The sequence below is a fragment of the Arvicola amphibius genome, chromosome 12, assembly GCF_903992535.2.
Source record: "Arvicola amphibius chromosome 12, mArvAmp1.2, whole genome shotgun sequence".
Taxonomy (NCBI): Eukaryota; Metazoa; Chordata; class Mammalia; order Rodentia; family Cricetidae; genus Arvicola; species Arvicola amphibius.
The window spans coordinates 84788439-84798297 of NC_052058.2; the positions used below are offsets into that span (position 1 = coordinate 84788439).

The following is a 9859-nucleotide window of genomic DNA, read 5'->3' on the forward strand; positions in this document are numbered from 1 at the left end:
CTCATTGTCCTGAGTTCAGAGCTGCATTATGGTGGCATGCACTTGGTAGGACAGACAGGAGGATCTCCAGAGCTCTTGCCAGCTAGTCTAGCCAGCTGATGAGAGATCCTGCCTATAAAATAAAGAAGGCTAGATGGCTCAGCAGGGCACAATGCTAGCCAGGCAAATTTGAGAATCCTAGTTTGCTTCCTGCAACACATAAACCAGATATGCACATCTGATAGAACAGGAGAATCATCCAGATGCTCTCAGATCAGCTCGCCTGAAATCTGCAGTCTAATAAAGAACAAGAAGTGCTGTCTCAACAAGGTTGAAGCCAAGAGCCAAATCCCCAAAGAAATGGAGAGCAGTCGAGGGCCCCAGATGTCAACCTCTGGCATCACGTAACTGCACAAATGTACAGACAAAATGAAAGCAAACATTGTTTTCAGTCTGTCAAACCTGTCACATCAGATGGCATGGAGCAGATTTTCTGTGTTAACATGGGGGAACCCCATCTTACCCATGGTTAGTGACTGTTTCTGGCTCTCATAAGAGTTCAGCAATTCCACCCCACAACTCACACGGGAAGGAAACACAGGATTAATATTAGTTGGTGTTGAAATCTGATATCTTTGCAGTGGGGAGGGTATGCAGTTCTCTTGTCTCAGCCTCACAGTTGCTGGGATTATAGGTCTGAGCCACCTGATACTTGATAAATGTTGAGTTAAAATATAGACAGATATGTCACTAGAGTGAGAAAGTATGAAGCTTTTAGTAGATATTTCAGTCAACGATGTAATAATAAATCTCCATGTAAACTCCACACAGTATAAAAAATTAAATATTCTGGACTGGCAAAACAGCTCAGCAGGTAAGACCACTCTGCCTCCAAGCTTGATGACCAGAGTTTGATTCCTGAAACACACATGGTAAAAGGAAGGACCAGCGCCCATGGGTTGACCTTTGACCTCCGAACACATGCCCTACATACACACACAACAAACGAGTCAGTTTAAAACAAATTTTTAAAAATACATATTAGAGTTGAATTTTTTATGCATAGCTTCTGAGTTTTTTAAAAAATTTATCTTTCATTAAGGGTTAACTATTATTCTGAATTTGATGTTTATCACTCACATGTATTAATATTTTTGTCAACTTGACATAAGCTAGAGTCATCAGAGAGGAGGAAGCCATACTTGAGAAAATGCCTGGTTTTGGTAATTCAACAGGACACTTCTTAATTAGTGGTTTATGGAGGAGGTCCCAGGCCACTGAGGGTGGTGCCATCACCAGGCTGGTAGTCCTTGGTTCTATAAGAAAGCAGGCTGAGCAAGCCATGAGAACCAACCAGTAAGCAGCTCCTCTCCAGGTCCCTGCTCTTCTCAAGTTCCTGTCCCGACTTCCTTCAGTGATGAGCAGCGGAATGGAAGTGTGAGCCTAACAAACCCTTTCCTCCCCAGGTTGCTTTGGTCTTGGTGTTTCATCAGCAATAGAGACCCTGACTAAGACAGTTGGTTACCAAGATAGTGGGGTGTTGCTGTGACAAACCTGGCCATGTTGTTTTGGGGAGGATTGTGGAAGGACTTTGGGAGTTTGTGCTAGAGAAGACAGTAGTGCTCGAGGCTCGGTGAGCTGTAGGAGCTTGGACAATAAGAATGCTGAGGGCAACGCGGAGGATGGAGGTCTGGCTAGGGAAGTTTCAAGGCTTTATCAGGGCCATTTGTTGTTTTGAATCAAGAATGGATGAGTCAACAGACAGTGATGGTGCGCACACCTTTAATCCCAGCACTCAGAAGGCAGAGACAGGCAGATCTCTGTGAGTTCAAAACCAGCCTGGTCTACAACACAGTGAGTTCCAGGACAGCTAGGGCTACTAAGAAAAACCCTATCTTAAACCCCCCTCTTACAAAAAGATTCTGAGGTTCTGGTTCGCCGGGGCTGAAGAATCAGCTATGATGAACAAGACACCAGAGCTACTGAAATGAAGCCTTTGCTTTGCTGGGACATAGATGCTGGTTGCTGGAGCTGAGAAGTTAGTGGTGACTGAGAAGAGACCAGCAAGGTGGGCAATGGTGGTGCACGCCTTTAATCCCAGGATTCGGGAGGCAGAGGGGATCTCTGTGAGTGTGAGGCCAGTTTGGTCTACAGAATGAGTTCCAGGACAGGCACCAAAGCTACACAGAGAAATCCCGTCTCGAAAAAACCAAAAAGAAAAAAAAAAAAAAAAGACCAGCAAGCCAGGCATGTTGGAGCATACCTTTAATCCCATTACTTGGGAGGCAAAGGCAAATGGATCTCTAAATTTGAGGCCAACCTGGTCTACAGAGTGAGTTCCAGGATTACACAGGGAACCCTGTCTCAAAAAACAACAACAAAAAACAAAAACAAACAAAACAAAACAAAAACAACAGAGAGAGAAACCAGCGTTGTTGTCTTCTAGGAAGTGTTCCCTAAAAGAACACTGAAGCTGTTTTGCAGAGTGACCAAGGTTGTGCCTTGCAGCCAAACTTGGTAGTGCAGGAATCATCCAGGTGGTACTGGTTTTGAAGGTGTGATGGGGCCATGGAGCACAGCTGAGGCCTGGCACTGTGAGAGGCCAGGAGAGGCCATTGGTGAAGGGCCAGACTCAATGGCAATCGAAAGCCCAGGACTGAAGGGCTCATGCAGAGAAGAGGCTTGCTACCATGAGGAGAGCCTGGGAGAGGCCATTGGTGAAGGGCCAGACTCAATGGCAATCGAAAGCCCAGGACTGAAGGGCTCATGCAGAGAAGAGGCTTGCTACCATGAGGAGAGCCTGGGAGAGGCCATTGGTGAAGGGCCAGACTCAATGGCAATCGAAAGCCCAGGACTGAAGGGCTCATGCAGAGAAGAGGCTTGCTACCATGAGGAGAGCCTGGAAGAGCTATTGGTGAAAGCGCAGCCCAGTTGCAGCAGAAGCCCTTGGCATTTTGGAGATGCAGTACCACGGGATGACCACCACCAAGATCAGCAGCAGGAGTGGAGTGGCGCCTGCCGGAACTTAGATACAAGCTGTGTGTGCTGCAGAGGCTGGAGCTGAAGAAGTGACCCAAGCCCTTCGGAGGAGCCCAGAAGATCCCGAGTGAATCCCAGACATTGAATGTGGAGTTATTTGTACAATTGGAGCTTGTTTTGCTTCATTCAGGTTGTGACTCTGCTCCGGTTCTTCCCTCTTGAAGTGAGAAGGTGTTTAATTTATTTTTGATATTTACAGGAGCCCACAGCTGGAAGACTTGGAATGTTTTTCTTTTTAGACTTGGAACTTTTAATAGAGATTTTGTATTTTTAGAGAGATTGGATATTTTGAAGAGACTGAAGGGTTTTTTGTTTGTTTGTTTGTTTGTTTGTTTTAAGAAACTAATTTATTTCTCAGAATCTAAAACCCTCTTGAGCAGCTTCCCCAGTGTGCACTAAGGTCCAGCTTCTTAGACCTCAAATTCAAAGTACTGTGGGTCAAAGTCATGGATGCGGATGCGGTCATAGCCGTCTTCACCACCGCTCCTGTAGCTCTTGCCATCAGGATGGAAGGCAACACTGTTGATGGGTCCAAAGTGGCCCTTGACTCTCCCAAACTCCTCTTCAAAAGCCAGATGGAAGAAGCTGGCTTCAAACTTGCCAGTCCTGGTGGAGGTTGTGGTTACATCCATGGCTTCCTGGCTACCTCCCAGCACCACATGGTCATAGTTGGGAGAGAGGGCAGCTGAGTTGACAGGACTTTCTGTTCGGAAAGTCTTCTGATGTTCAAGACTCGCGGAGTCAAAGAGCTTAGCTGTGTTGTCCTTGGATGCAGTGACAAACATGGTCACGTCTCTAGACAACTGGATGTCATTGATCTGCCGGGAATGTTCCTTAACATTCACCAACACCTCCCCAGACTTGGCACTGTACTGATTGAGCTCTCTCCACTCTCATGGCCTACGACGGTGCACTCCCCCAAGGATCCCCAAACGGCACAGGTTATCTTGGAGTCATTGCAGGGGATCTTCATGTAGGGCTCATTGCTGTCGATCTGGCTTGGATCCCATAGATCAAAGAAGCTCATGACACACTGGTACCCCATCTGCTTGTCTGTGGAGAACATGATAATGTCGCCCCCAAAGTCAAAGCCACAGGTACGGACAGCTGAGTTGGTCTTCAGTAGAGCCAGCGGCTTCCCTGTTTCACAGTCCCAGAGACGCCAGCTGTTGCCAGCTGAGCCAGTACGGACATGCTTGGTGCCCCAGTGAGCATCCACACACCACATGGCTCCAGTATGGCCCGTGCAGGTGCCCAGCCTCTTGCCATTCACAGAGTACTACACAGTGACGATAGGGTCTTTGGCCACGGTGAAGAGGAGGTCTCCTTCGCGTGATTAGACTTGAGCAGCATGATGGACCGCTCATAGCCCTGCAGTAGAATGGGCTTCATCCCAGTCATGACGCAAGGAGAGGCAATGAGAGCAGGATCGGACCTGGACTCGAGACTGAAGTTTTAATGTGTTTGTGAGGACTGCGGTGTTTTTAAAGTTATTTATGTCTTATATTGTGATATTAATATCAATGTGCCATCTTGGAAATAAATGAGGAAGATTCTGATTAAGGAGTGATTTGTTTGTGTGTCACGTTGACAAGGGGTCAGTAGCTCTAAGAAAATAGTTTTGTTTTAGATAACTATAGACCTAAATGTTGTAAAGCTAAAAGTTTCTGGTTTATCTTTCATTCAAATTCAGTTATGTTAACATCTTATTTAACCATAAAGCTTCAAAACCAAAATTCACATTATAGTTATTAAACTATGGACTTTTTTATTTTTCGTAATATTTTTTCCTGTTTCAAAATTAAATGCAGGACCCCAAATTCCATTAATTCATGTCGTGGTCCCTTAGTCTGTTTCTTAGTCTTTCTTTGTCTTTTGTGACCTTGACGCCTTGAAAAAAAAGTTTTTAAAGACAAAGTTGTTTTATTTTACTTGTCTGGTTTGCCTGCACATATGTATGTGTTCCATGTACTTACCTAGTACCCTCAGAGGCCAGAAGAGGGTGTCATCTGTGACCCCTTAGAACAGGAGTTACACTTGTGAGCGACCATGTGGGTGCTGGGAACTGAACCTAGGCCCCCTGAAAAGACAATGGATGCTTATCCTCTGAGTTATCTCTCCAGTTCTGAGGCTTTAAAATTTTTTTTTAAAAAAATGTATGTGTGTGTGTGTGCTTGCTTGCATGTATGTCTATGCACCATGTGCGTGCCTGATGTCTGCAGAGGCCAGAAAAGGATCTTGGATCCCCTGGAACTGGAATTACCCAGTTATGACTCACCATGAGGGTGCTGGAAACCACACCTCGACCATCTGTTAAGACGAGCAAATGCTCTTAATCCGTGAAACATTTCCCCAGCCCTGACCTTTATGCTCGTTTTATGTATTTATGTATTTAGATTTATTTGTTTGCTTGTTTGGGCAGGGTCTCTCTCTATGTAATCCTGGCTGTTCTAGAACTCACTATGTAGACCAGGAACTCCTACCTCTGCCTCCCAAGTGCTTGGATTAAAAACATGTGGTACCTTGCCCAGCTGCTTTATGCTTTGGGATTTTTTTCTTAGATTTATGTGTGCGAATGTTTTGCCTAAGTATATGTGTGTGCGCTACTATCTAGTGCCATCAGGAGAAGAAGGCAGGGTGTTAGATCCCTCGGAACTGTAGTTACGGATGGTTGTGAAGTATACTGTGCTAGGAACCGTGCCCTCAGAAGTACAAGGACTCTTGACCACGGCACCATCTCTCCAGCCCTGAACTTTATGCTTTGGAAGAACAGTAATCTGTTGTTCCAGAGCAATCTCTGCTTGGATTTGATATGTTGTTCTCAAGTCACGGAAGGGCCGTGCAGAGATGACACTCCTTTTCTCAGTGCGTGCTGATGGCAGTGATACCTGTGTTAATTGTTTGGCATAAGTTCTGTCTTCTCCCTTATAACTAATGACCGTAAGATTATTTGAGATGTGAGTATATTGTTTTTAACTTTTGCCTGTTAACTTTGATATGTGCTGTTATAAATACAGTTTTCTATTTATTTCATTCCTTCTACATGCACTAATTAGAATTATCTTTTAAGGAAGAATTGGTACCCATTTACTTTCTCATTTTTACCTGTATAAACTCGTGGAGATTTATTTCACTTGGGGTCTATATTTCAATACTATCATTATTTATTTGTGCAGGTTGTTCTAACTTTGGCTGTCGGAAACTCCTTTTGGTTGACTCTTTTTGAGGGTTGCTTTTTTGCCGGGGGGGGGGGCATTGGTTTTGGTTTCTTGAGACAGGGTTCCTCAGTATAACAACCCTGGCTGTTCTAGAACTTACTTCATAGACCAGACTGACCTCATACTCAGATATCTGCCTACCTCTGACTCCCAGTTGCTGGGATTAAAGGTATGTGCCACCACCATCCGGCCTGGTTGACTCTTCTTAAAGCATTGTTAGAATTTTTTATGTGTAGGTTCTGGGCATAGGGGGTGAGGATGGAGGTCAGAGGACAACGTGAGAGAGTCAGTCTCTTCTGCTGCCAGGTGTATTCCTAGGACCAAAGTCAGGCTGTCAGACTCAGCAGCAATATCTGCCCCTGGCTGGCTCTTACAGCCTTTCATCGTGACTGCGTTTCTTCTGTTTTTTGAGAAAGTGTTTTTTAACAAAATCTCAATCATTTGATTTTACCAATAAAGACTTGGGGTAAAAACCTGCTAGCTCAGAGAGGAGAGAAAGCACCCAGCTGACCTCCCTCCTCTGCCATTGCCATTGTCCCCAAAGCCTCTCTTCTCTCCTGTCCCAACCAAACCAGTCTCCTCAAACTCAATGTCCCTCCCTTCTACTTCCTCTGTGTCTCTCTATCCATCCTTCTGATTCCTTCTTACGCTCTATGTTTTTTTCCTTAATAATCTTATGTTCATTTCCTGTCAGCTTGCTTGCTCTGTTGCTTGCTCTTCCTCTTGACCTATGGTTGACTTTATTTAACCCTGTTTACAGTATTGTATTACAATACAAGCTGAATATTTTTGGATTTAAAGGCCTATGCTATGATTGAGCCACACCACAACTAGAAACAGATTTTTTTTTCAGTAAATAATACAATCTCAGGATTCACAGTGTGATCAGATATCCTGCAACAAGAAAGGGTTTCTCTGTGTAGCCCTAGCTGTCCTGGGACTTGCTCTATAGCAGGCTGGTCTTAAACTCAGAGATCTACCTGCTTCTGCCTCCTGACAATACACCACCATGCCTGGTTTAACATAATTTTTCCCCCAGTGATGGGGCTTGAATTTAAGACTTCACGCATAAGTAGATAAGGACTCACCTAGCTGTATTCTCAGCCACTCTGCTATTTCTGTGAAGAAACACAGTGACCAAGGCAATTCTTTTAAGAAAAAAGCATTTAATTGGAGACCTGCTCACAGTTTCAGAGGTTTAGTTCATTATCAACATGGTGGGCAACATAGTGGATACATGACAATCATTGTGTTGGAGAAGTAGCCTAGAGTTCTGTAATGATTGTTCTGTCTCTTTAAGGGACAAGCCACGCCCACTCCCTCCGCATCATGGTGGGGAGCATGGTGGCACATGGCAGTCAAGGTGCTGGAGAAGCAGCTGAGAGTTCTACATCCTGATCCAGCAGAAAGGGACACACTGAGCTTGGCATGAGATTTTGAAATCTCAAAGCACAAACCAGCAACACACAACACACCCAATCCTTCTAATCCTTTCAAAGCATCCAAATATATGGGCCTGTGGGGGCCATTTTTATTCATACGGCCTCACCAGCCCTCAGTTTTTCCATTCTTTTGGTTTTTAGCTTTCTTACTTTCACAACCACAAGATGCTCTAGGACAGTGGTTCTCAACCATCCTAATGCTGTGGCCTTTTAATACAGTTCCTCATGTTGTGTGACCCCCAACCATAAAATTATTTCATTGCTATTTCATAACTATCTTGATACTGCTATTCATCATAATGTAACTGCGTTTTCTGCTGTTCTTAGGTGACCCCTGTGCAAAGGTCACTCAACCCTCAGAGGAGTCTCGACCCACAGGTTGAGAGCACTGCTCTAGGATCATTTTGTATATTCCCTGACCCAACCCCTAGAATCAGTCTCTAATAAAAGCACTAGGGCCTTTTATTGGGGGAATAAGTAACAGGATGCAACGTCTAGGTGCCTATTGTTCTATGCAGTCCGGAGAATCAGGGTGGCCATGCTCTGTTTCGGATGCATGAGTTTAGCAGGCATGCAGCAAGCAGAGTGAGAGAACCAATATCAGGGAGCAGATGGACAGCGGATCATCGTCAGATCGGGCACTTAGAAATCCGCCGCTGGAGTAGTGGGGTCGGAAAGCAGTGGTAACATCAAATGAGAGCTTACAGACACAGAGCAGGAGCTGACTGGGGAGGTCAGGAGTCAGCTGGAGTTCCTGACCTAGCTGCTTTTCCTGGATAAGTTTCACCACCCTTCCTTAGGAATTTTTATCAGATGGGATAAACAATAGTAATTTTTGTTGGAATAGCTTACCTTTAGGCTGTATAAGTACTTGGTGTTTTTAGTACCCTTAACTGCTTGCAGTTTTTCCTTCTCCCCTTTACTTAGTTAGGGATAGGGCGGGGCAGCGGCCGCCTGACCCAGGACAGGGGAAGTTTGGAGGACATTTTGAACATGTTTGGATTGGAGGTGGAGGGGCCATGTCTCCTGAGCCAGCTTCTTCTTGGTAAGCTTTACTGATAGCATAATACACAGGTGCTCTGTTGTCACTGGGAAGTCCCTGCTACTTGGGCCTTTCGCTACATTAAGTTAGGAAAAAGATCCCAGCATGTAAGACGTGAATCACGGCCATCAAGAGGCAGAGGCAGATGCATCTCTGAGCATGGCCTGCTGGTCCACATGGAGAGAGGTCTAGGTCAGCCAGGGCTGCATTAGTAAGACCTTGTCTCAAAGGAGGAAGGAGGGGGCTTGGGAGTATAGTTCAGTAGTAAATCATCTGCCTAGCACGTGTGAGTCTCTAGGTTCCATCTCAGGTGCCGGAGATAACTGACTTCCTAGCTATTGTTTTACTTTTCCTGCGGAGACACAGTAAGCGCACTGTGGACTGACCAAAGAAATTTACCCACAGCTCTACAGGAGTATCCTCTCCCTAACATGGTTACTGCTTCTTTTCTTTTTTATTTAATTAATTAATTTATTAATTATTGGTTTTTCAAGGCAGGATTTCTCTGTATAACAGCTCTGGCTGTCTTGGAACTCACTCTGTAGACCAGGTTGGCCTTGAACTCACAGAGATCTACCTGCCTCGACCTTCCTAGTGCTGGGATCAAAGTTGTGTGCCACTACCATCTGGCTCCTATTTTATAACCTTGTGAACCCTGCCAATTTGAGCTGTGGCACCTGCACCACATCGGGCAAGGGTCTGGGGATTAAAAAACACACAGAGACATGGGTCACTCTTGAAATAAGAATGCCAATTTTATTGTGTTCCAGGACATCTTATATAGAGCTCTCCTTGACTAATGGCCACACCCTAGCTCTTGGGATTTTTCAGACGCAAGCCCACCAAAAACCACTCCCCTGCCATCAGGAACTCCTGAGGGTCTCATGCTCAGAGCAGCTGCAAGCATGGGAAAATAAATTGTTTACTCCGGCAGGCAAGGGGTCATAGAAAATTCAGGGTCTGAGGGTCTGCAGGTCTGCAGGCTCTAACACCAAGCTACCTAAGTTGTATGACCTTCTCTCTTCCTCTATGCCCGAATGTTTCCATCTCTAGGGAATGGCTACACATCCCTTCCTCTGTGGCTTGTGAAGTGGTTCAGTCAATAAACTGACACACACAAGGAAAGTTCAAGTGACATC

The 9859-nt window shown here is 45.1% G+C and overlaps 1 pseudogene; it reads right to left on the reverse strand.

Moving 5' to 3' along the window:
- Positions 1-3428: 3428 nt before the first annotated feature.
- Positions 3429-4410, reverse strand: LOC119827151 (annotated as a pseudogene).
- Between the last annotated feature and the right edge of the window lie 5449 nt (positions 4411-9859).